Here is a 27,410-nt window from a genome sequence, read left to right on the forward strand (position 1 = left end):
TTAACTTCCTTTAAAAAGAACACTTAAACTTTTATCACTATCAGTCAGCACTTTAAGAAACGGTTCTTCAATACAAAGTTTCTCTTCACAGATGCTATGTCCATTTTCTTCATAATATTTTCTTATTACCACTGTATCTTCAAAATCATCATTCCCTGATACCAATTTTCCACCTTCCCAGGCATAAATAATAGGGTTGTCAGGCACCACAACAGAAACGTCGGAATCTGTTGGACTGAACCATGGAACTTCTGAGCAAATCCTGGGAAAAGAGACCAGACTTTCCTCCTGTCAAACAATGTTTTTTTAAAAAATAAGACAGCATTACTTTTGTTCTGAATTGAATAGGACAGAATCTCCATTTCTTGAATGCCTATATCAGAAGAATTAAAAAGTATTTCTGGAACAGCAAATCTCTCATTGGCCCGAATAATTTTTTCCCCAGATTCATATTTTCCACTTAACACCATCTCTTCTCTTGGCTTACAGAAGCCCTTTAAAATTGCAGTAAAGTCAGGCAAAACATAGTCACTGTTAAGACATTTTCTTCTTTCAACTTGGCAATACCTATCTCTCTACAAAAATTCTGAGACAAAAAGTATATATCTTCTTTCCCTTGGTCAGTCCCGTGTTTCGTTCATAACATGTAACTGCCTGTAAGGTATGATCTCTTTTAGATGATTTAATATTTATCTTATTACTTATTTTTTCTTTTTACTTCTAAAATAAGGAAATACATGTCTAAAGGAATATCCATTCCTACGATGATACAGCGTACTTTGGAACAATTATCTTGGAAATAACTATGTGCACAGAGAGCCCCCCAAATCTACTTTTAATACTGCTAGAAACTTGCATTCTTCAAATAAGATTGCATTCAATGATTTTTGAAGTGAAGTTAAAATATGATTCTATGCTAATAATGTTAATAGCTAAAAGACAAAGAGACATTTTCATGATTATAACCGATTTTGGCTATGTAAGCTCTGATATCCAGCACTAAGATCGTCATTTTAGCAAAAACCTAGCCGCTGTTGCTTTCTTTTCTGATTTTTCCACTCACATTAGAAACAAAATTTTATTGCATACATTTTCAGCTTACCAAACAAATTAGCATTTATTGTATGATAATCTTCATCTGTGACCTTTTTACAGAACCCAAATGCTTTCTGACTAAGACCATAATCTTGATCTTGAGATGTAAAAGGTACATTTTAGGCTCAGGTTTAACTGAAACAAGCATGAGATTAAATTAATTCTCTCTCTTTCTCTTTTTTGAAGGTGTATGTGTATGTATGCATGATTATAGAAATAATAATGCAATTTGCTTTGTGGTTTAGCATTTTCAAAGGATTTTTTTTGAGAGATAGTTTGCAAAAGTAAAGGTAAAAGAAAATCACAGTAACTGAGTCAAGCAAATCTACTTAAGCAGCTATGATACAAGTTAAAATTAAATGATTTGCTTATAAAAAATTGCAAGCAGTAAGGTAAAACTAGGTTATATTCCTGAGTTGGAAAGATCCCCTGAAGAAGGGAAAGGCTACCCACTCCAGTGTTCTGGCCTGGAGAATTCCGTGGACTGTATTGCCCATGGGGTCACAAAGAATTAGACATGACTCCAAAATCACTGTAGATGGTGATTGCAGCCATGAAATTAAAAGATGCCTACTCCTTGGAAGGAAAGTTATGACCAACCTAGATAGCGTATTCAAAAGCAGAGACATTACTTTGCCAACAAAGGTCCGTCTAGTCAAGGCTATGGTTTTTCCAGTGGTCATGTATGGATGTGAGAGTTGGACTGTGAAGAAGGCTGAGCACTGAAGAATTGATGCTTTTGAACTGTGGTGTTGGAGAAGACTCTTGAGAATCCCTTGGACTGCAAGGAAATCCAATCAGTCCATCCTAAAAGAGATCAGTCCTGGGTGTTCATTGGAAGGAATGATGCTGAAGCTGAAACTCCAAAACTTTGGCCAGCTCATGTGAAGAGTTGACTCATTGGAAAAGACCCTGATGCTGGGAGAGATTGGGGGTAGGAGGAGAAGGGGATGACAGAGGATGAGATGGCTGGATGGCATCACCGACTCAATGGACATGAGTTTGGGTAAACTCTGGGAGTTGGTGATAGACAGGGAGGCCTGGCGTGCTGCGATTCATGGGGTCTCAAAGGGTTGGACACGACTGAGCGACTGAACTGAACTGAAAGGAACTGAGCAACTTTCAATTTCACTTTCTGTCCACCAAAGATCATAACTCATATATTAATGATTGATTTAGATAGCATATTCAAAAGCAGAGACATTACTTTGCTGACTAAGGTCCGTCTAGTCAAGGCTATGGTTTTTGCAGTAGTCATGAATGGATGTGAGAGTTGGACTGTGAAGAAGGCTGAGCACTGAAGAATTGCTGCTTTTTAACTGTGGTGTTGGAGAGACTCTTGAGAGTCCCTTGGACTGCAGGGAGATCCAATCAGTCCATTCTGAAGGAGATCAGCCCTGGGATTTCTTTGGAAGGAATGATGCTAAAGCTGAAACTCCAGTACTTTGGCCACCTCATACGAAGTGTTGACTCATTGGAAAAGACTTTGATGCTGAGAGGGATTGGGGGCAGGAAGAGAAGGGGATGACCGAGGATGAGATGGCTGGATGGCATCACTGACTCTATGGATGCGAGTCTGAGTGAACTCCAGGAGTTGGTGATGGACAGGGAGGCCTGGCGTGTTGCAATTCATGGGGTCCCAAAGAGTGGGACATGACAGGGCGACTGAACTGATCTGAACTGAAAGTCAGAAGGATGCTCTTTTGAAAAAATGAGGAGTAAACATAGATTAGAATGATTATTAAAAGTATGATTACAAGTAAACATAGGTTACAAATGAATTTTTAGCACATTTTCTAGTTTGAAAAAGAAGAAATTTCTGTTTTGGACCATAGAGATTGACTTGTGTGATTGAAAGACAAAATAGTTCAGAGATATGATGAAGTTAGCAAAAAATTATTTTTAAAAAAGAGAAGAAGGAAAAGAAAACAAAGTTAGATTTGTATAATGCTGCTGCTGCTGCTAAGTCATTTCAGTCGTGTCGGAGTCTGTGACCCCATAGACGGCAGCCCACTAGGCTCCCCATCCCTGGGATGAATACTGAAGTGGGTTGCCATTTCCTTTTCCAATGCATAAAAGTGAAAAGTGAAAGTGAAATCGCTCAGTCATGTCTGACAGGTAACGACCCTATGGACTGCAGCCTACCAGGCTCCTCTGTCCACGGGATTTTCCAGGCAAGAGTACTGGAATGTGGTGCCATTGCCTTCTCCAGATTTGTATAATAGAAGCTACTATTTTTCTTAAAATATAAGACGTTTAAAGCTGAATAATTTTAAAATAAAATTTAAACTTGAACAGTTTTTAAAAATAAAATATCAGTGATATTCAGAGATATTAAGTAATCAACACATCTCCACTTCATCTCACATTGAATAAGCCTGGCTTCAAAGGCAATATTACATTGGAAATTAACCTTGCTATAGGAAAATAACTGGTCAAGTCTGACATTTGGCATTTCAACAAGAAAGGAGGTGGGGGATAATTGCATAAGCAGATTTCCTCTACTCTGTCCCATGCTGAATAAAAGGAACACTGGCCACTGTCATTTGTGGCTATATGGAATGCATATTTTAATTTTATCATGAATTTTTCCAATCTGTCATATATTTCGTTCTGGTGAGACTGGAGAATTTAGTGTAGAGGGGTGTGTGTGTGTGTGTGTGTGTGTGTGCGCACGCATGAGTGTGTGCATATGTGTGTGTGTATGTTACCTGAAAGAGGTGGTGTGGGAGTAACTAATATGAGGGTTGGATGTTGCGGTTTGATGTGTCAATAAATAAAATAGAAAAAAAAGGTGAGAGTAAAGAGGATCTCTAGTTTGTGAGATAAGAGAAAAAGCAGAGCCTTCAAGGTCTCCTGTGAAATTAGAAACAGCCTTGCAGGATGAGAGAGGGAGGAACTTAATCTTGTGGAAAGGCTGGTGAGGAAACAGTCCCTTCCCCCTGTTCCTCTTTTCGGTGCAGAGCCATTGCAACAGCTGAGGATCTCACGAACTTTAGAAAACAAAGGATTACTAGATCAGCCATTTTAATTGCACTGGTCAGTAAATTCAGTACAACAGTGTCTGATCTAACTTTTAACAACTGTCTTTCTTAATCAACAAATGTTTTAGGTGGAGTGGCTGGTCATGTCTGTTAAAATTGTTGAAATAAGCAGCAATTTTTCAGATATAGATAGCTTAAGATGGCAAATGAAAGAGTTGAGAGTCTTGTTAAAGAGATGAGACTCATCTCATTAGTTGTTGTTCAGTTGCTAAATTGTGTCCAATTCTTTGCAACCCCATGGACTACAGTATGCCAGGCTTTCTTGTCTTTCACTATCCTGGAATTTTTTCAAACTCATGTCCATTGAGTGGGTGATGCTATTTCATAATGTTCTTGCCTGGAGAATCCCAGGGACGGGGGAACCTGGTGGGCTGCCATCTATGGGGTCACACAGAGTAGAACATGACTGAAGCAATGCAGCAGCAGCAGCAGCAGCAGCTTCTATTACTAACTGTGTCGGGACTGGGGAGGTAGGTAGAAAGGAGACTGAATGACTCTTTGCAGAAAACTGAAATAAAATCTTTTGTCTTGTCAAAAAAAAAAAAAAAGACTCTATCATGATTAGAGTTTGTTTTTATAGTCAGTGATATAAAGAAATGCCCAGGTTGTCAGTTAACCATGTTAGATTAGGTTGCATTTTCAGGAACATAGTTTGCCTGGCTGGAAAAGCAGAGTTACAGGATGAGCTATCTAAAATGAAAAGAAAAATTCAACTCACAATTATTTACAAATAAAGATCAAAGTGAAGAACTTTTTTTCAAATTTATGAGGAAGACCTTAATTGCAAAAGGGCCTCTGACTCTGTTTAGTGTTCTACTGTTGTCATTTCAAAAGTCTTAATACTTTCTGAAAAAGGGACTCCACATTTTCATTTTACACTGGGCTCCGCAAATTTTATAACCAGTTTTGAAGTTGTAAGATGTGTAAGAAAAAAGATCTTGATATTGAAATCATGCTTAATTTTTCTTTTTTAAACATTTTGTATTGATATATAGTTGATTTATAACTTTGTGTTAGTGCCGGGTGTACAGCAATGTCATTCAGTTATGCATATATGTGTGTGTGTGTGTGTGTGTGTATTCTTTTTCTATTATAGGTTATTACAAGATATTTAGCATAGTTTCCTGTGTTCTACAAAAGGTCCTTGTTGATTATCTATTTTATATATAATAGTGTGTGTGTGATAATCCCAAACTCCTACCTTTTTCCTTCATTTCCCTTTCGGTAACCATAAATTTATTTTCTATGTCTGAAACTATGCTTAATTTCAAATTATCATTTTTCAAAATGTTGGAATTGCTTCAAAAATACCACTCCTTCCCATACCTAACCATTTATTTCTACTTATAAAATTAAGGAATTCCTTGGGCTTATTTTTGAAATGGTATTCTGATGTGTTGAGGGGAAAATAAGACAAGAATTATGACTGTAAAATTTCATTAAAATATCCTCCTTATACATAGTAGCAGTTCATTGCTTGACAGAATACCAGAGATAAAGTTGTATGACCTGGACTCTTCACATTCACTTTCCTTGTACCAAGCAGGGAAATTGGTTATTGCATTTTCCAGGAGATTGAATTGTTATAATTATATTGCATGTTATAATAATATTTGAACAGCTCCCAGTGTCTGGCAGGTGTTTATCTATTTTTTTTTTTCCCCCTCAAGGGTTTGTGAATGTTGTTCTACCCAAGAACACTTTGGTAGCAAATTGTGGGAATGTTTAGGAGTCTTTGGGAAGGGTGGTTCCTTGACCTACTGAACACAAAAAACCATTCAATTAAAATAACAAGTGGGATGATGTTAATTTTCATGACTAAGAAAGCCACTTTTAATATCATATAGATTTTGTTTTTATAAAATTTAAAGAGACTAACTATTGGCATTTTTCTCTGTGATTGAAGGTAAAAACTAGAAAGTGATATTTTTGAGGGAGGGAAAGATGGCGGAGGAATAGGACGGGAAGATCACGTTCTCCCTCACAAATTCCTCAAAAGAACATTTCAACGCCGAGCAAACTCCACAAAACAACTTCTGTAGGCTGGCAGAGGACATCAGGCAACCAGAAAAGCAGACCATTGTCTTCAAAAACAGGTAGGAAAAAATATAAAAGACGAAAAAGGAGACAAAGGAGGTGGGGAGGGAGCTCCGTCCCGGGAAGGGAAGCCCGTCCCGGGAAGGGAATTTTAAGAAGAGAGGTTTCCAAACACCAGGAAACACTCTCCCTGCCGAGTCTGTGGCGAGCCTTGGAAACACAGAGGGCAACATAACAGGAAGGAAAAATAGATAAATAATTAAAACCAAGAGATTACAAGCCGACCAGTAACTCCCCCAGCGGAAAAGCAGCACAGACACCTGCATCCGCCATTGGGAAGTGGGGGCAGGGCAGGGACGCGCGGGAGGCGCGGGCTGCAGAGCTTTGTAAGAATCGGGCAGGAACGCCCCACGTGCAACCAGAACGATCTAACTTGGGCTAGCAAACCAGACTGTGGGATAGCTACCACGCGAAAAGCTCGAACATAAGACACCGCCAGGACCGAGCACAGAACAAAGGACGGAACGGAAAAAGCCGGCTGCAGACCATTCCCCGCCGGGGACAGGCAGCCAGAGCCGTAAGGACTGGAAAGGGGCAATTGCAGACCCGGAGAGACTTTACTTACCTAACTGCAAGCAGGCTCCTTTGCTAAGACTTCTGGGGGTGCTGGACAGTCACAGTCTGCCTCACGGGGTGCGCCAGCGGTCCACCCAGAGAGCTGAGCGGCAGCGGCGGAAAAGGTGACAAGCCGCGGCGATCGCGCTCGCCAAACTCCTGAGCTACTCGGACCTGGGAAGGGCACAAAGCGCAGTCCCAGCCGCATTTGTGCCTCTGAGGGCTGCCTGAGGGCCGAACCTGAGCGGCTTGGACCGGGGAAGTGCACGCAGCCTAGGGCCGGCCCCAGACGGTTCCCGGCTGAGCATCGTAGAGCCGGAGAGGTTTGTGCGCTGTGAGAAAGGACAGGTCAAGAGAGGCAGAAATACTGTGTGCACACGACAGTGCTATTTGTTTGCAGCATCCCCCCTCCCCACAGTGCGACTGAACTAGTGAGCCTAAAAACCAGCAAACAGAAGAAGTTAAACAGAGGGAACCACCTTGGAAGTGAGCCCACACGGCCCATAACATCAGAGAAGAGCCAGATATATTTTTAATTTTTTAATATTTTTAAAATCATTCTTTTTTTTTTTTGCTTTTTGCTTTTTTTTTCATTTTTTTCAGAGCTTTTTTTTAATTGTTAAGTTTTCTATTTCTCCTCTAATTTTTATTTCTATAACCTAGTATTACTATTTAAAAAAAAAAAAGACTTTTTTTTTTTTTTTTTAAGGCAAACACCATATATACTCTTTGGATGGTTGTTGGTGTTTTGTTTTGTTTTGTTTTGTTTTGTTTATTTGTTTTTTAATAATTCTTTTTTTTTTCTCTTTCTTCCTTTTTCCTTCTGCTTTTCTTTAATATTGTATCTTTGAAAATCCAACCTCTACTCCAGATTTTTAATCTTTGCTCTTAGGTTTTTGTTGTCAATTTTGTACATTTAAAAACCCAAACTTCACTACCCAAGTTTACCTGAGAGCGAGATTACTGGCTTGACCACTCTCTCCTCCTCTGGCCTCTCCTTTTTCTCCACCAGGTGGCCTCTGTCTCTTTTCTCCCCCATCTCTTCTCTATCCAACTCTGTGAATCTCTGTGTGTTCCAGACGGCAGAGAACACCTAAGGAACTGGTTACTGGCAGGATTTGTCTCTCTCCTACTCATTCCTCTCTCTTATCCTCCTGGTCACCTCTGTCTACTTCCTCCCTCTCCTCTTCCCCGTATAACTCTGTAAATACCTCTGAGCGGTCCAGACTATAGAGCGCACATAAGGAAGTGACTACTGGCTAGCTTGTTCTCTCCTCTCTTGATCTCACCGCATCTCATTCCAGTTACCTCTAACTACCCCCTCCATCTTCTCTTCTCCTTGTAACTCAGTGAACCTCTCTGAGTGTCCCTCAATGTGGAGAAACTTTTCATCTTTAACCTAGATGTTTTATCATCAGTGCTGTATAGATGGAGAAGTCTAGAGGCTACTATAAAAATAAAACTGAAAACCAGAAGCAGGAAGCTTAAATCCAAAGCCTGAAAACATTAGAGAACTCTTGAATTCAGGGAACATTAAGCAATAGGAGCTCATCAAATGCCTTCATACCTACACTGAAACCAAGCTCCACCCAAGGGCCAACAAGTTCCAAAACAAGACATACCACCCAAATTCTCCAGCAACACAGGAACACTCCCCTGAGCCTCAATATACAGGCAGCTCAAAATTATCCCAAAACCTTTGATGTCTCATAACCCATTACGGGTCACTCCACTGCACTCCAGAGAGAAGAAACCCAGCTCCACCCACCAAAACTCCAACACAAGCCTCCCTAACCAGGAAACCTTGACAAGCCACTGATAGAACCCCACCCAAAGTGAGGAAGCTCCATAATAAAGAGAACTCCACAAATTATCAGAATATAAAAAGGCCACCCCAAACGCAGCAATATAACCAAGATGAAGAGACAGAGGAATACTCAGCAGGTAAAGGAACAGGAGAGTTGCTCACCAAACCAAACAAAAGAGGAAGAAGTAGGGAATCTACCAGAGAAGGAATTCCGAATACTGATAGTGAAAATGATCCAAAATCTTGAAATCAAAATGGAAACACAGATAAATAGCCTAGAGACAAGGATTGAGAAGATGCAAGAAAGGTTTAACAAGGACCTAGAAGAAATAAAAAAGAGTCAAAATATAATGAATAACACAATAAATGAGATCAGAAACACTTTGGAGGCAACAAATAGTAGAATAACGGAGGCAGAAGATAGGATTAGTGAAATAGAAGATAGAATGGTAGAAATAAATGAATCAGAGAGGAAACAAGAAAAACGAATTAAAAGAAACGAGGACAATCTCAGAGACATCCAGGACAATATGAAATGCTCCAACATTCGAATTATAGGAGTCCAAGAAGAAGAAGACAGAAAGAAAGATCATGAGAAAATCCTTGAGGAGATAATAGTTGAAAACTTCCCCAAAATGGGGAAGGAAATAATCACCCAAGTCCAAGAAACACAGAGAGTCCCAAATAGGATAAACCCAAGGCGAAACACCCCAAGACACATATTAATCAAATTAACAAAGATCAAACACAAAGAACAAATATTAAAAGCAGCAAGGGAAAAACAACAAATAACACACAAGGGGATTCCCATAAGGATAACAGCTGATCTGTCAATAGAAACTCTTCAGGCCAGGAGGGAATGGCAAGACATACTTAAAGTGATGAAAGACAATAACCTACAGCCCAGATTACTGTACCCAGCAAGGATCTCATTCAAATACGAAGGAGAAATCAAAAGCTTTACAGACAAGCAAAAGCTGAGAGAATTCAGCACCACCAAACCAGCTCTCCAACAAATTCTAAAGGATATCCTCTAGACAGGAAACACGAAAAGGGTGTATAAACCCGAACCCAAAACAATAAAGTAAATGGCAACGGGATCATACTTATCAATAATTACCTTAAACGTAAATGGGTTGAACGCCCCAACCAAAAGACAAAGACTGGCCGAATGGATACAAAAACAAGACCCCTCTATATGCTGCTTACAAGAGACCCACCTCAAAACAAGGGACACATACAGACTGAAAGTGAAGGGCTGGAAAAAGATATACCACGCAAATAGAGACCAAAAGAAAGCAGGAGTGGCAATACTCATGTCCGATAAAATAGACTTTAAAACAAAGGCTGTGAAAAGAGACAAAGAAGGCCACTACATAATGATCAAAGGAACAATCCAAGAAGAAGATATAACAATTATAAATATATATGCACCCAATATAGGAGCACCACAATATGTAAGACAAATGCTAACAAGTATGAAAGGGGAAATCAACAATAACACAATAATAGTGGGAGACTTTAATACCCCACTCACACCTATGGACAGATCAACTAAACAGAAAATTAACAAAGAAACGCAAACTCTAAATGATACATTAGATCAGTTAGACCTAATTGATATCTATAGGACATTTCACCCCAAAACAACGAATTTCACCTTTTTTTCAAGTGCTCATGGAACCTTCTCCAGGATAGATCACATCCTGGGCCATAAATCTAAACTTGATTAATTCAAAAAAATCGAAATCATTCCAAGCATCTTTTCTGACCATAATGCATTAAGATTAGATCTCAATTACAGGAGAAAAACTATTAAAAATTCCAACATATGGAGGTTGAACAACACACTTCTGAATAACCAACAAATCACAGAAGAAATCAAAAAAGAAATCAAAATATGCATAGAAACTAATGAAAATGAAAACACAACAACCCAAAACCTGTGGGACACTATATAAGCAGTGCTAAGAGGAAAGTTCATAGCAATACAGGCATACCTCAAGAAACAAGAAAAAAGTCAAATAAATAACCTAACTCTACAACTAAAGCAACTAGAAAAGGAAGAGTTGGAGAGCCCCAGAGTTAGTAGAAGGAAAGAAATCTTAAAAATTTGGGCAGAAATAAATGCAAAAGAAACAAAAGAGACCATAGCAAAAATCAACAAAGCCAAAAGCTGGTTCTTTGAAAGGATAAATAAAATTGACAAACCATTAGCCAGACTCATCAAGAAGCAAAGAGAGAAAAATCAAATCAATAAAATTAGAAATGAAAATGGTGAGATCACAACAGACAACACAGAAATACAAAGGATCATAAGAGACTACTATCAGCAGTTGTATGCCAATAAAATGGACAACGTGGAAGAAATGGACAAATTCTTAGAAAAGTACAATTTTCCAAAACTGAACCAGGAAGAAATAGAAAATCTTAACAGACCCATCACAAGTACGGAAATTGATACTGTAATCAGAAATCTTCCAGCAAACAAAAGCCCAGGTCCAGACGGCTTCACAGCTGAATTCTACCAAAATTTTCGAGAAGAGCTAACACCTATCCTACTCAAACTCTTCCAGAAAATTGCAGAGGAAGGTAAACTTCCAAACTCATTCTATGAGGCCACCATCACCCTAATACCAAAACCTGACAAAGATGTCACAAAAAAAGAAAACTACAGGCCAATATCTCTGATGAACATAGATGCAAAAATCCTCAACAAAATTCTAGCAATCAGAATCCAACAACACATTAAAAAGATCATACACCATGACCAAGTGGGCTTTATCCCAGGGATGCAAGGATTCTTCAATATCCGCAAATCAATCAATGTAATTCACCACATTAACAAATTGAAAAATAAAAACCATATGATTATCTCAATAGATGCAGAGAAGGCCTTTGACAAAATTCAACATCCATTTATGATAAAAACTCTCCAGAAAGCAGGAATAGAAGGAACATACCTCAACATAATAAAAGCTATATATGACAAACCCACAGCAAACATTATCCTCAATGGTGAAAAATTGAAAGCATTTCCCCTAAAGTCAGGAACAAGACAAGGGTGTCCACTTTCACCGCTACTATTCAACATAGTTCTGGAAGTTTTGGCCACAGCAATCAGAGCAGAAAAAGAAATAAAAGGAATCCAAATTGGAAAAGAAGAAGTAAAACTCTCACTGTTTGCAGATGACATGATCCTCTACATGGAAAACCCTAAAGACTCCACCAGAAAATTACTAGAGCTCATCAATGAATATAGTAAAGTTGCAGGATATAAAATCAACACACAGAAATCCCTTGCATTCCTATACACGAATAATGAGAAAGTAGAAAAAGAAATTAAGGAAACAATTCCATTCACCATTGCAACGAAAAGAATAAAATACTTAGGAATATATCTACCTAAAGAAACTAAAGACCTGTATATAGAAAACTATAAAACACTGATGAAAGAAATCAAAGAGGACACTAATAGATGGAGAAATATACCATGTTCATGGATCAGAAGAATCAATATAGTGAAAATGAGTATACTACCCAAAGCAATTTACAAATTCAATGCAATCCCTGTCAAGCTACCAGCCACATTTTTCACAGAACTAGAACAAATAATTTCAAGATTTGTATGGAAATACAAAAAACCTCGAATAGCCAAAGCAATCTTGAGAAAGAAGAATGGAACTGGAGGAATCAACTTGCCTGACTTCAGGCTCTACTACAAAGCCACAGTCATCAAGACAGTGTGGTACTGGCACAAAGACAGACATATAGATCAATGGAACAAAATAGAAAGCCCAGAGATAAATCCACACACATATGGACACCTTATCTTTGACAAAGGAGGCAAGAATATACAATGGAGTAAAGACAATCTCTTTAACAAGTGGTGCTGGGAAAACTGGTCAACCACTTGTAAAAGAATGAAACTAGATCACTTTCTAACACCGTACACAAAAATAAACTCAAAATGGATTAAAGATCTAAATGTAAGATCAGAAACTATAAAACTTCTAGAGGAGAATATAGGCAAAACACTCTCAGAAATAAATCACAGCAGGATCCTCTATGATCCACCTCCCAGAATTCTGGAAATAAAAGCAAAAATAAACAAATGGGATCTAATTAAAATTAAAAGCTTCTGCACAACAAAGGAAACTATAAGCAAGGTGAAAAGACAGCCTTCTGAATGGGAGAAAATAATAACAAATGAAGCAACTGACAAACAACTAATCTCAAAAATATACAAGCAACTTATGCAGCTCAACTCCAGAAAAATAAACGACCCAATCGAAAAATGGGCCAAAGAACTAAATAGACATTTCTCCAAAGAAGACATATGGATGGCTAACAAACACATGAAAAGATGCTCAACATCACTCATTATTAGAGAAATGCAAATCAAAACCACAATGAGGTACCACTTCACACCAGTCAGAATGGCTGCGATCCAAAAATCTGCAAGCAATAAATGCTGGAGAGGGTGTGGAGAAAAGGGAACCCTCCTACACTGTTGGTGGGAATGCAAACTAGTACAGCCACTATGGAGAACAGTGTGGAGATTCCTTAAAAAATTGCAAATAGAACTACCTTATGACCCAGCAATCCCACTTCTGGGCATACACACCGAGGAAACCAGAATTGAAAGAGACACATGTACCCCAATGTTCATCGCAGCACTCTTTATAATAGCCAGGACATGGAAACAACCTAGATGTCCATCAGCATATGAATGGATAAGCAAGCTGTGGTACATATACACAATGGAGTATTACTCAGCCGTTAAAAAGAATTCATTTGAATCAGTTCTGTTGAGATGGATGAAACTGGAGCCGATTATACAGAGTGAAGTAAGCCAGAAAGAAAAACACCAATACAGTATACTAACACATATATATGGAATTTAGGAAGATGGCAAGGACGACCCTGTATGCAAGACAGGGAAAGTGACACAGATGTGTATAACGGACTTTTGGACTCAGAGGGAGAGGGAGAGGGTGGGATGATTTGGGAGAATGCCATTCTAACATGTATACTATCATGTGAATTGAATCGCCAGTCTATGTCTGACGCAGGATGCAGCATGCTTGGGGCTGGTGCATGGGGATGACCCAGAAAGATGTTATGGGGAGGGAGGTGGGAGGGGGGTTCATGTTTGGGAATGCATGTAAGAATTAAAGATTTTAAAATTTAAAAAAATAAAAATAAAAAATAAAAAAAGAAAGTGATATTTTTGTTAACTGGCGGGAGTTGGAATTAACTTCTTCTTTATTTGAAGATCCACACTTGCTTCTCATTCTCACATTAAAGAAAAAAAATCCCCAAAACTATATTCTGTTGATTTCATTTCTGAAGCATCCTTTGATCTTTCTGTTCCTTATTCCAGCCACCATCATCTTGATCCAAACCAGATCCACATCTAAGCTAGACTACTGGTTAACACTGGTGTCATTTTCTTTCAATCTCTTCTCTCTAATGTATTCACAATACAGCTGACGAGATCCTCTTAAGCCACAGATATGATCAGTTGGCTTCCCTACTAAAGTAAAACAACCAATGTGTTTTTTATTCTGCTTGTAACAAAATCCAACCACTGCAGTTCTGTATCTAACCCCTGTTTCATGCCTCTCATCTTTCATCATTAATATTTTCACATTCTATTTTCTTTGTTCACTGAAAATTATAGTTTCCCAAATGTACTATACATTGTTTCCTTATTAAAAAAAATATAAAAGACTTTTTGTCAATTCTGCTTCCTTTTTTCACCTCACATCCACCCAAGTGTGGCTGACTGATACATTCTCATCATAAATCCATTCAACTAATATTAATAAGTTTTTCAACTTCTAGAACTTTAGAGGCACTCAGAAATGAGAAATAAAATCCTTTGTTGTATGAAACTTATGTTTTAGTGATTAAGATATTAATAAAATAGAAAAAAAATATAATGATGTCTGGTAGTGATTTGTTGTATGACACGTAGGACAATCAAAATAGGTGATATTTTCGACTGATAATGAAGATGGATTTTCTGAGATGTTTACATTTGAATCTGAATGTACAAAATATGCCAATTAAAATAACAAATACATGAGCATTCCTGGGATAGGGAACAAGAAAAGAGACAGAAACTGCGAGTTACTGTGTGATCAGAATGAAATAAAAACAGGTAAGAAGGGTTAAGGAATGTAACTCAGCATCAGACTTTGTAGAAACTGATAGGCCAAGGAAAATACTTTAATTTTAGTCAAATGTAATGGGGAACTGCTGATAGGATGAGATTGGGATCATCACATGACGTTTTTAGGTTTTGGAAACTGCCTCTGACTCCTCTGAAGAGAATATACTGTAAAGAAAAAACTGATAGAAGGAAAGCCAACTAGAAATTAGGAGTTCATTGCAGGAGTCCAGGGCAGAGATTCATGTGGCTGACACATGAGGAAGGTAATTAGATTTGCAACAGAATCCACTGATAGAGTTGAAATTTAAGAGAACCAGGCATTATGAGCGACCATAGGGTTTTTGACTGATAAATAGTAAATGATTGTAACACTTACTGAGAAAGAGATTTAAAAAAAAAAAAAAAAGGAAAGATTTGTGGGTGGTGAGGGAAGTATTACATACTTCAGTTTAGAACACAGGAAGTTTAATATTTTGTTGCAGAGGCTGGCTACTTACTTATCAAGCCAATATTTTCTTCCTGGGACTAATATAGTAATACTCTACTAGCTTACTTGCATCTAGGTTGGTGCCTAAAGTGTGGGAAGAAGTCGCATAATCCACTGCTGAGCTATTTATTTTTGTCTCTGTGTTCCTCTGTCTCTCTTCTGAAGACCTGGAAGTAAAAAACCACATATAGAAGAGGAAAACTATGGAAGGGGTAAGGAAAGCTATTGTGGATGGGGGAGGGTCTTGAGTATGTGCTATAGTATATCAACCAGGGTTAATAACACTACCAAAAATACAGCAATATGAACAGGTAAAATTAGATATAAAGAATTGTTAGATTAAAACAGAGAATCAGAGAAACAAAAGTTTGGTTAGGAAGAATTCAGAGAATTGTAAAGCAAATATAGAAAGTAGTGCTTATCCCTAGGCTGAGATAGAACAAGAAAGGAAGCGCCTTCATCCTAGGACTAACACCCAGATTTATTGGAAATGTCATGACTTTGGCTCATTGAATGTAAGAGAATAGAAATGGTCCTGCTTTGGCAGAATGTGATGAAAATCCACTATTTGGACCTTTCTAGCAATATGGCCTCTAGGGTGTCAGAAAATGTTGCTCACAGTAATATAGCTCACTGAAGATATTTTGCTATTAAATCTTCCAACAGAGTTGTCAGGGAAATCTCCAAGCTTCTTGAGGTTGCTCGCCAAATAATTGATGCTTTTGAACTGTGGTGTTGGAGAAGACTCTTGAGAGTCCCTTGGACTGAAAGGAGATCCAACCAGTGCATTCTAAAGGAGATCAGTCCTGGGTGTTCTTTGGAAGGAACGATGCTCAAGCTGAAACTCCAGTACTTTGGCCACCTCATGTGAAGAGTTGACTCATTGGAAAAGACTCTGATGCTGGGAGAGATTAGGGTGGGAGGAAAAGGGGACGACAGAGGATGAGATGGCTGGATGGCATCACTGACTCGATGGACGTGAGTTTGAGTGAACTCCGGGATTTGGTGATGGACAGGGAGGCCTCGCATGCTACAATTCATAGTGGGGTCACAGAGAGCTGGATATGACTGAGCGACTGAACAGAACTGAACTGATGACTGTTCAAATCAGTAAGCATATGCAGGAGAAGCCATCCACATTCTAGGTAAGCACAGGAAAAGCCATGGGCACTCCAAGAACCTATTTGGAACTCACTGGAGTCCCCAAATCATTTCCTTATAAAATGTCTCTCTGATGCCTTTTGAGAACAAAGTTTAGCATCATACCTACAAGCCAAGGAAATATAAAAGGCCAGTACAGTTTTCAAAGATCAAGATATTGGGGATCAATTTGGAACTGAGGGAAAATAAGTTGATGACAGAACATTATTTCATTGTCTTCTAGCTTACTGGGTTTCTGACAAGAATCTGGCTGTTAGTCCTGTCTTGTTCTCTGATTAAATTGTTCCTTTTTCTTCCCTCTGATTGTCTTCAAAATACTCTCTTTGGGGTGAGGCTGGCGTGATATTTATTTTATCCTGCTTGGTGTTCTTTGAGCATTTGTGGTTCGGTGTCCATTGTTAAATGTGAAATATTCTCAGACATTATACCTTCAAATATTTTTGGTCTCTTTTCATTCTGAGAATATAATCACATATATACTAGGGTATCTGATATTGTCCAACAATTCTTAGATGCTCGTTTTTCTTTTTAAAATATTTTCCACTCTTTTTATCACTTTACATTTCAGTTAGGGTAATATCTATTGATCTATAGAGGTCAGGAAGCAGCAGTTAGTACTGGACATGGAACAACAAGCAGGTTCCAACTAGGAAGAGGAGTATGTCAAGGCTATATATTTTTACCCTGCTTATTTAATTGATATGCAGAGTACATCATGAGAAACGCTGAGCTGGAAGAAGCACAAGCTGGAATCAAGATAGCCGGGATAAATATAAATAACCTCAGATATGCAGATGACACCACCCTTATGGCAGAAAGTGAAGAGGAACTAAGAAGTCTCTTGATGAAAGTGAAAGTGGAGAATGAAAAAGTTGGCTTAAAGCTCAACATTCAGAAAACGAATATCATGGCATCTGTCCCATCACTTGATGGGAAATAGATGGGGAAACAATGGAAATAGTGTCAGACTTTATTTTTGGGGGCTCCAAAATCACTGCAGATGGTGACTGCAGCCATGAAATTAAAAGACGCTTACTCCTTGGAAGAAAAGTTATGACCAACCTAGACAGCAATTCAAAAGCAGAGACATTACTGTGCCGACTAAGGTCCATCTAGTCAAGGCTATGGTTTTCCCAGTGGTCATGTAAGGATGTGAGAGTTGGACTGTGAAGAAGGCTGAGCGCCGAAGAATTGATGCTTTTGAACTGTGGTGTTGAAGAAGACTCTTGAGAGTCCCTTGGACTGCAAGGAGATCCAACCAGTCCATTGTGAAGGAGATCAGCCCTGGGATTTCTTTGGAAGGAATGATGCTAAAGCTGAAACTCCTGTTCTTTGGCCACCTCATGCGAAGCGTTGACTCATTGGAAAAGACCCTGATGCTGGGAAGGATTGGGGGCAGGAGGAGAAGGGGACGACAGAGGATGAGAGGGCTGGATGGCATCACTGACTCAATGGACGTGAGTTTGAGTGAACTCCGGGAGTTGGTGATGGACAGGGAGGCCTGGCGTGCTGCGATTCATGGGGTCTCAAAGAGTCGGACATGACTGAGTGACTGAACTGAACTGATAGAGGTCAATAGATCTCTTATTGATCTATTGATCAAGTTCTTTGATTCTCTCTTCCATTGTGTCGAGTCTACTGATCCCATGAAAAGCATTTTTCATCTCTGATAATGTGATTTTTTAATTGTAGCACTTCCATCTGTCTCTTTTCAATAGTTTCTGTCTTTTCTACTGAAACTAACTCTTTGATTTCATGTTCTCCTGTATTTCCATGAAAATCTTTAACACATTGGTCATAGTTACTTTAAATTTCTTGTCTGGCAATTCCAACATCTTGGCATACCTGAGTTCAGTTTTTATGATTGTTTTGCTTTTTCTGAGTATGTTTCTGAAAATGGGACCCTCTCCAGTATTCATGCCTGGAAAATCCTATGGACCAAGGAGCCTGGTGGGCTAGCCCATGGGGTCACAAAGAGTTGGACATGACTAAACAACTTCATTTCACTTATACCTTGCATTAATATTATATTTTTGAAATTTAGACATTATATAAATCAGTAGAGACTGATATAAAGGCGTTGTAAGCCTGGAAATAAGCATAAGTTCTGCTAGTCTTCTGATGGAGGCTTTGAGTTAGTTTAGATAGGAATTGAGCTGGGTTTAAAATTTGTCATTTTTGTTGTTGCTGTCGTTCACCTTTGCATGCTGTCATAGGCTTCAGTTAGTGTAAGTATTGGTTTGGAAGAATAAAGTATGTTCAGTTTTTAATTTTAAGTCTTCTTTTGGCTCTGTGCCTTGGAGTGGATCTCTTTGTTCATTCTTTTACCTCTCTTGCCTTTTTTCTTTTTGTTAGCAGTACTTATTGTCTTGAAGATTGTTAGCTTGGTGGTAGAGGCTCTGAGGGAGTGTATACCCTGTTATTCAGATTCAACCTCTGACAGAGAAGCATCATGTTCCTGAATCTTGGGGGTTGAGCCGTCTCAGTTCTCCTGCCCATCCCTCATCTGTAGCTATAGGACCAGCTTACAATCTTGTTCTTCTGTTTTTCCCCTCTTGTTCTTTTCTCCTTTCTCCCAGCTACAATGACTTTTCATCAAGACTTTATGATAGTAAGGCTTGTGGTCTTTTCCCTCTCCATGTAAGGCTTTGTTCTATTATGGAGTTAGGGAAGAAGAGTCTAGACAAAATTTCCTGCCACTTCTGCATGACTGCCATTCCCAAAGTACATCTGTACCACAATAGGTACTTTTTAAGATTGCTACAAACTTTCTATCTGGTGGCATTTGTGGATAAAGAGCCTCTTATTCCCCAAATTCTGTTGCTCTCATGTTTTCATGCTGTCTTGTTAACTCACACTTGCCTTTAACCAAATTATCAACTCTTATAACTTGACTCTTTTCCAGTGTCTATTGCTTCTTCCCAGGATAAGAACAAGCTTGTGTCAATTCTGTTCCCACAGCTACCAACTCTAGTTTTGGGGACAGTTGTTTGCTCTCCAAATTTGAGTCTCTAATTGGTTCAAAAAAGTGCATGGATTTGAAGTTAGTTTGACTCTTTTCCCCTGTGTTATAGTGAATCTTCTTCTGTTTCTGCAACCTGGGCCAGAAGCCCAAAATCCACATGATAGGCTTTAAACTAAATACTAAATATATACATAAGATAGACAGAATGGATTTCTAAACATTAAGAAAATTCAACATGTAAATAGTATGACAAATTATATAATTTTAAAACACACTGAGCAATGCAAGATAATGTTTATATATGTATTCATATATGAAGTGTAAAAACAGATGGAAGAGTCCACAGCAAATTTATGGTAGTGATTATCCCTAAGGAGAAGGTAATAAAAGAATTTTTAACTTTATTTTCAGTATTATATTTCTTTTATTTAAGAAAAATCACTTTAATGTCCAACTACCATATGAAACAAAGTATCCCTAAGGCCAAAAGCATCATCTATTCCTTATGATGTGCCACTATGAGCTTAATTAGTAGTTCAGCTATAGTAGCCATTCTGCAAACAGTCAACAGACAATTGTTTTTAATACTCTGTAGTGTTGAATGTATTCCAATTTTATCAGCATAGACCGTACAATAATTTCATTTTTCTATTTAATGCTCAAGCTTAACATTATCCCAATAAACTTTGTTTTTTGGTTTTTATTTTTTTTGATTCTAGAAAGGGAGCACTTTTTTTTTTTTTTCTGAGAGCATACCATAAGTACAGTGAGTCTTCTACATATGAACATTCAAGTCACACATTTTCAAGGATGCAAAAATGCATTCACATGTCCAATCACACGAGTTAGTTAATTCACATATCTGACTTACATTGTCATATGCATGCAACTTCTATAAGGGTTTGTGCTTTTGTGTACTTTACTGTACAGTACTGTATACAGTACAGTCTCTTTATTTGAAACATAGGATGTTCAGAAGCAAGCATAAAAGTAGTGGTCATGTAGCTTGTACTGCTAAGAAATGTTGTTGTTCAGTCATGTCTGACTCTTTGCGACCCCATTGACTGTAGCATGCCAGGCTCCTCTGTCCTCCACTATTTCCTGGAGTTTGCTCAATTTCAAGTCCATTGAGATGGTAATGCTATCTAACTGTCTCATCCTCTACTTCACCCTTCTACTTTTGCCTACAATTTTTCCCAGCATCAGGGTTTTTTCCAGTGAGTTGGCTCTTTGCATCAAGTGGCCAAAGTATTGGATTTCAGCTTCAGCATCAGTCCTTCTAATGATAATTCAGGGCTGATTTCCTTAGAACTGATTGGTCTGATCTCCTTGTAGTCCAAGGGAAGCAGTCTTACAGGACTAAATCTTTAACCTGTGGGATCTGATGCTGTCTCTGGGTAGATAGTGTCAGAATTGAGTTGACTTGTAGGACCATCTGATAGTATGTGGAGAACTACTGGTGTGGGGGAAACTCTCTTGCTCAACAGGGAAACTGGGTCCTAGAATCACCTTTCAAACAGGTACCAAGACAGAACAATAATGGGAAAAAATATATTAAAACAGTTTTTATATTTTATCTAAGACATAAATAGTTTTTCTCACAAGTCTCTAAATGTCTTGTAAATTTCTAGGCATGCTTTTTTTCTCACTTTGAAGCCTACATGGTATAGATCCACAGACCCTAGACCTACAGAGAGTGCTCCACATGAAAACTGCCTCCTTTTTTAAAGCTACTGCTTTCCTATCAGCATCCTGCACTTCCGCTATTTGTAACCATTCTAACTCCCTGAAAATGCTTCTTTCTTTTTCTCATCATTGGAGGATGGTTCCTCAGGTTCAATTAGGTTTCCAGGTTTCTGTGGGTCTTATAAACTCCATGCTATCTGTTGCCAGAATAAATGGTTGAGCTGAGTTTGGGCACTAGTCGAGTCAGGTAAAATGCCAGACAGGGCTTCCATACTAGGTCACTGTTTAAAGTCAGATATTCTTCAGATAAATAGGATTAATTTCCTTTTTAAAACTCATATAAGAGTAAACTCCGTGAGATGGTGATGGACAGGGAGGCCTGGCGTGCTGCAATTCATGGGGTTGCAAAGAGTTGGACACGACTGAGCGACTGAACTGATCTGAACTGAATGCCTTCATAAGATATTATTTCTTCTCTAAATTTTAACTCACATTAATTAATTAATTCACATCTCAATGTTGGCTCTACTTGAATTAATTTGGTGAGAAAGGCTATCATGCCCACTAACTACTCACTGCTAAGAGTCTGCATTCTTTCTGGGGAGAAATACAGCCACATGAGAAAAAATTAGAAGTACATTGAAAAGAGTGTGTTATTCAGTAAGTAGTAAAAATACCACCATTTTAATCCAAAAGCTCAAGAAGTTAGAAGAGGGATGAATGTGGACAAGCAATGCTCTTCAGAGAGTCTTCAAAAGGTGAAATGTAGCACCAGCAGTTTTCCTCAGCATCTCCACAAAAGAAAGATATAACATTTCCCTATAATTTTAACTCCAGTCTTTATCAGTGGTATATAGTTAAAGATATTAAAGAATGGTTGATGGTTATAAAAAATAAAATATTAGTAGGAAATTTAAATAATAGCTGTTTTCTTTACTCAATGTATTTTTATCTAGGAATATTGGAATTATATAATTATAGAATAAATGAAATTATTAAAATGTAATAAAATAAAGATTCATTTTATCTAAATCAGCAAGTTTTGTCATTGAAGACTTACTATTTGCAGTGGTGGAAAGGAAAGTGCATAATTACATCTATAATAAACTAAACAAATTACTGTATTTTAAAGTACTTTGAAAGTTTTTAAAATAAGACATTAATTAAGTAACAGTGAAAGCAACTCTGCTTTTCTGTGTGTTATGAAGCAGATACCAAGGACTTTCAGAAATGAGAGGATGGACAAGCTTAACCAAGGAAAGCCAAAAGAATTTGAGTTCTTTAAACTTTTAGGAACACTAACAAAAATGAGGTGGAGGGAAACAATAGTGAAGACTTTGCCTCCCTTTCTCTTTTTATCCTCTCTTATCCAGCAATTCATGGGCCATAACAGGACTTAGATGTCCAGTTTTATACTGTTAATTATCTTGTTTTGGAACTTGCTCTTTATAACTATGCTCTTCAAAAATAAGAGTAATAAATAAAAGCAAGAAAAATAAGAAAAACTTCCAAAATCTATTCCCTTCTCTTCACTGTACTTCTAGTGGGGCATTTGTATTCATTCATGTCATCCTTGGTTCCTATCAATTCTCTTCCTTGCTAGAGTGTCCATTAAGGATAGGACAGATAGGATAACACATTAAGCGCTAAAATGGGAGATGTCTCACATCTGAGATAATTATTTTGCCCTTATTACTAGGAAGCATAGTCAGTAAGAATAAAATACTGATAATTTGCCTCGTCCACACAAGCCTGCCTTGCCCTCTGCCTGAAAGAATTCACTGATTCAGCTGCCTGTAGTACTTGCCATGGGCCAATGCTGAGAGTGATGACTGTGTTCTGTCCTGTTGTAAGGAGTGAACTCCTATCTACAGTCAAGAACATTAATGTCTCAAGAGTTTTATATTTCTAGACAGCAAAGAATAAAATATAATTATAAAATCATTTTACAGTAAGCCTGAAATCCACACTACAATCTATGGAAGAAATACACAATTAAGAAGAAACCAAAGAAATAAAAATATCAAGAAAAGTTTATTGGTCCTTAAATATGAGAAACTGACAACAAAAAACACAATGTGGTCAGTCAATTCAATTAATTGTCAATAATGTAGTGAGAAGGTTCCTAACTGGCCATAATAGATTGAATCTGCATTCTCTAGTGACCAAATAAGTTAAAGGGAAGGAAACTTTACAATCAACTTAAGGTTATGTTATTATTGTTGAATTGTATGGATAAAAGATAACTTAAAGCTAATTAACTATAACATCCTCATCCTCGTCTCAATTAGTCAGGTAAGAGTAATGAGATATCACCTTGGTTTGCATGATAATTATGTTGGTAGGTGACATGATATGTATGACATCCTTCATGATCTCCCACAAAATTGTTACTTGGATTTGACACATCAGTAGTTAAAATGCTTTTCTATCAACATTGAAGTCAGAACTTTTTATTTCAGTTCAGTTCAGTTTAGTTGCACAGTCATGTCCATCATCAACTCCCAGAGTCCACCCAAACACATGTCCATTGTGTAGATGATTTGCCATCCAACCATTTCATCCTCTGTCGTTCCCTTCTCCTCTTGCCCTCAATATTTCCCAGCATCAGGGTCTTTTCAAATGAGTCAGTTCTTCGCATCAGGTGGCCAAAGTACTGGAATTTCAGCTTCAACATCAGTCCTTCCAATGAACACCCAGGACTGATCTCCCTTAGGATGGACTGGCTAGATCTCCTTGCAGTCCAAGGGACTCTCAAGAATCTTCTCTGATACCACAGTTGAAAAGCATCAATTCTTTGGCTCTCAGCTATCTTTATAGTCCAACTCTCATATCCATACAAAAGTGAAAGTGAAACTGAAGTCACTTAGTCCTGTCCGACTCTTTGCGACCCCATGGACTGTAGCCTACCAGGCTCCTCCCCCCATGGGATTCTCCAGGCAAGAGTACTGGAGTGGGTTGCCATTTTCCTTCTCCAGGGGATCTTCCCGACCCAGGGATCAAACCTGGGTCTCCCGCATTCCAGGCAGACGTTTAAACCTCTGAGCCACCAGAACTTACATGACTCACATCCATGCATGACTATTGGAAAAACTAGCCTTGACTAGATGGACTTTTGTTGGCAAAGTAATGTCTCTACTTTTTAATATGCTGTCTAGGTTGGTCATAACTTTACTTCCAAAGAGTAATTGTCTTTTAATGTCATGGCTACAGTCACCATCTACAGTGATTTTGAAGCCCCCCAAAATAAAGTCTGCCATTGTTTCCATTGTTTCCCCATCTATTTGCCATGAATTGATGGGACCAAATTCCATTACCTTAGTTTTCTGAATGTTGAGATTTAAGCCAACTTTTTAACTCTCCTCTTTCACTTTCATCAAGAGGCTCTTTAGTTTTTCTTCGCTTTCTGCCATAAGGGTGGTGTCATCTCCATCAGTTCAGTTCAGTTCAGTTCAGTTGCTCAGTCGTCTCTGACTCTTTGCGACCCCATGAAAAGCAGCACGCCAGGCCTTCCTGTCCATCACCATCTCCCGGAGTTCACTCAGACTCACGTCCATCGAGTCCGTGATGCCATCCACCCATCTCATCCTGGGTCGTCCCCTTTTCCTCCTGCTCCCAATCTCTCCCAGCATCAGAGTCTTTTCCAACGAGTCAACTCTTCGCATGAGGTGTCCAAAGTCATCTGCATATCTGAGGTTATTGATATTTCTCCCAGCAACCTTGATTTCAGCTTATGCTTCTTCCAGCCCAGAGTTTCTCATGATGTACTCTGCATATAAATTAAATAAGCAGAGTGGCAATATACAGCCTTGATGTACTCCTTTTCCTAGTAACTTGGAAAAAAATATGTAATATCTCTTATATGTGGATTTAAAAAAAGATATAATAAACTTATTGACAAAACAGAAATAGACCCACATGAATAGGAAGCAAATTTACGGTTACCAAAGGGGAAAGAAGAGTTTGTGATTAACACATGCACACTACTGTATATAAAATACATAACTAATTTGGCCACCTCATGTGAAGAGTTGACTCATTGGAAAAGACTGATGCTGGGAGGGATTGGGGGCAGCAGGAGAAGCGGACAACACAGGATGAGATGGCTGGATGGCATCACTGACTCGACGGACGTGATTCTGAGTGAACTCCGGGAGCTGGTGATGGACAGGGAGGCCTGGCATGCTGCGATTCATGGGGTCGCAAAGAGCTGGAGACGACTGAGCAACTGAACTGAACTGAATTAGGTTCTACTATATTGCACATGGAATTATGCTCAATATTTTGTAATAACATAAAAAGAAAAAGTTTAAAAAAGAATATAAATATGTTATACATATATTTCCTGACATGGGACAATGGACTGGTTGATAACTGGGAAAGGAGTACATCAAAGATGTATATTGTCACCCTGCTTATTTACCTTATATGAAGAGTACATCATGCAAAATGCTGGGCTGGATGAAACACAAGCTGAAATCAATATTGCTGGGAGAAATATGAACAACCTCAGATATGCCGAAGACACCACCCTAATGGCAGAAAGCAAAGAGGAACTAAAGAGCCTTTTGATGAAGGTGAAAGAGGAGAGTAAAAAGATGGTTTAAAGTTCAACATTCAAGATATTAAGATCATGGCATCCAGTCCCACCACTTCATGGCAAACAGATGAGGAAACAATGAAAACAATGATAGACTTTCTTTTCTTGGACTCCAAAGTCACTGCAGTTGGTGGCTGTAGCCTTGAGATTAAAAGATGCTTGATTCTGGGAAGAAAAGCTATGATGAACTTAGTGTATTAAAAACCAGAGCCATCACTTTGCCAACACAGGTTCATCTAGTCAAAGCTGTGGTTTTATCAGTAGTCGTGTATAGATGTGAGAGGTGGGACCATAGAGGAGACTGAGAGCCGAAGACTTGATGCTTTCAAACTGCTGGAGAAGACTCTTGAGAGTTTATTGGACAGCACGGAGATCAAACCAATCAATTGTAAGGTAAATGAACCCTGAATATTCACTGGGAGGACTGATGCTGAAGGTGAAGTCCCAATACTTTGGCCACATGATGTGAAGAGCAGACTCACTGGAAAAAATACTAATGCTGGGAAAGACTGAAGGCAAGAGGAGAAGGGGAAGGAGATGACAGAGGATGAGAAGGTAGCATGGCATCATTGACTCAACTGACACAAGTTTGAGTAAACTCTTAGATATGGTGAAGGACAGGGCAGTTTTTTATGCAGCAATCCATGAGGTCACAAAGAGTCAGACACGACTGACAACAATGGATACATATACATATTATTTTCTTTGCTCATGTATTTATCGTTTAGAAAAAGAATCACTTTGCTGTGCATCTGAAACTAACACGGTGCTGTAAATCAACTGTACTTCATGGAGCAAAAGGGACTAGATTCAAATTTCCATATGACATAACAGAAAATGAAACAAGAAGAAGAAAAAAGAAAGTCAGTTTCCAAGATATTAGACTTCAATTAAAAGGACTGAGATATTTGAGAGATGAGGGCAGGAAAAAAAAGTTGAACCTTATGATTATTCCAGCTTACTGCCTGACAAACATTTCTAGATTATAGTGCTCGCAGGAGAAACCCAGACAATGGCTAGTTGTCTCTCAGAGCTTAGGAGACAGGCCTGGGAATTTGGAGAGGTCAGTGTGTCCAGAGTATAAAAAGCACATTTCCAGAGATGATAAAATGGCATAGGAGACAATTCTGGACATCTTAAAGGAATTTACCATGAGTAATAGACAGAGTAGTGGTCAGAATATGTATGTGAAGAAATTATGCAGAGCCAGGAAAAATAAGAAAGACCAGTAAGATTAAAGGAAACAATAATCAAAGCACACATATGGTTAGGCATAATTTCTGTTCTCTGTAGTCAGAGTGGTAAATCTTGTAATTCATGGAACTTCTTGGAGCACTAAGAAGTTCTTGCCAAAAAGTGGGGGAAATTTTAGCCTAAACCAAATGCAGCTCAAGCACTACCCAACAAAGCTTAAAAGGTGTGATCAAAAATGATAAAACAATTCATCCAATCACTAAGCACAGGCAGTGGTGGTGGCCGGCGCACCAAGTGCAGGCGAGAGCTATCCCATGTCCGATGTCAGGGGCAGCGGCCTAGAGTGCCAGGCTGCGACGGTGCAGGAATGGCCAAGAGGAGCCACCCCGCGTCCAAAGCCAGGGGCGGCGTCTGGGAGGAGCCATGCCAAGTCCAAGGCCAGGGGCGGCGCCTGAGGCCAGGGGCTGCGGCCGGAAGGACCAACCCCACATCGAAGGAGTGGTGGCTGCCTGGGCGCAGGAGGGCCTAGAGGAGCCAT

General features: G+C 38.7%; 1 pseudogene; it reads right to left on the bottom strand.

The window, feature by feature from the left end:
- LOC138428094 (actin-related protein 6 pseudogene) lies at window positions 1-27,410 on the bottom strand (annotated as a pseudogene).

Source organism: Ovis canadensis, chromosome 23, assembly GCF_042477335.2.
Source record: "Ovis canadensis isolate MfBH-ARS-UI-01 breed Bighorn chromosome 23, ARS-UI_OviCan_v2, whole genome shotgun sequence".
Lineage (NCBI taxonomy): Eukaryota > Metazoa > Chordata > Mammalia > Artiodactyla > Bovidae > Ovis > Ovis canadensis.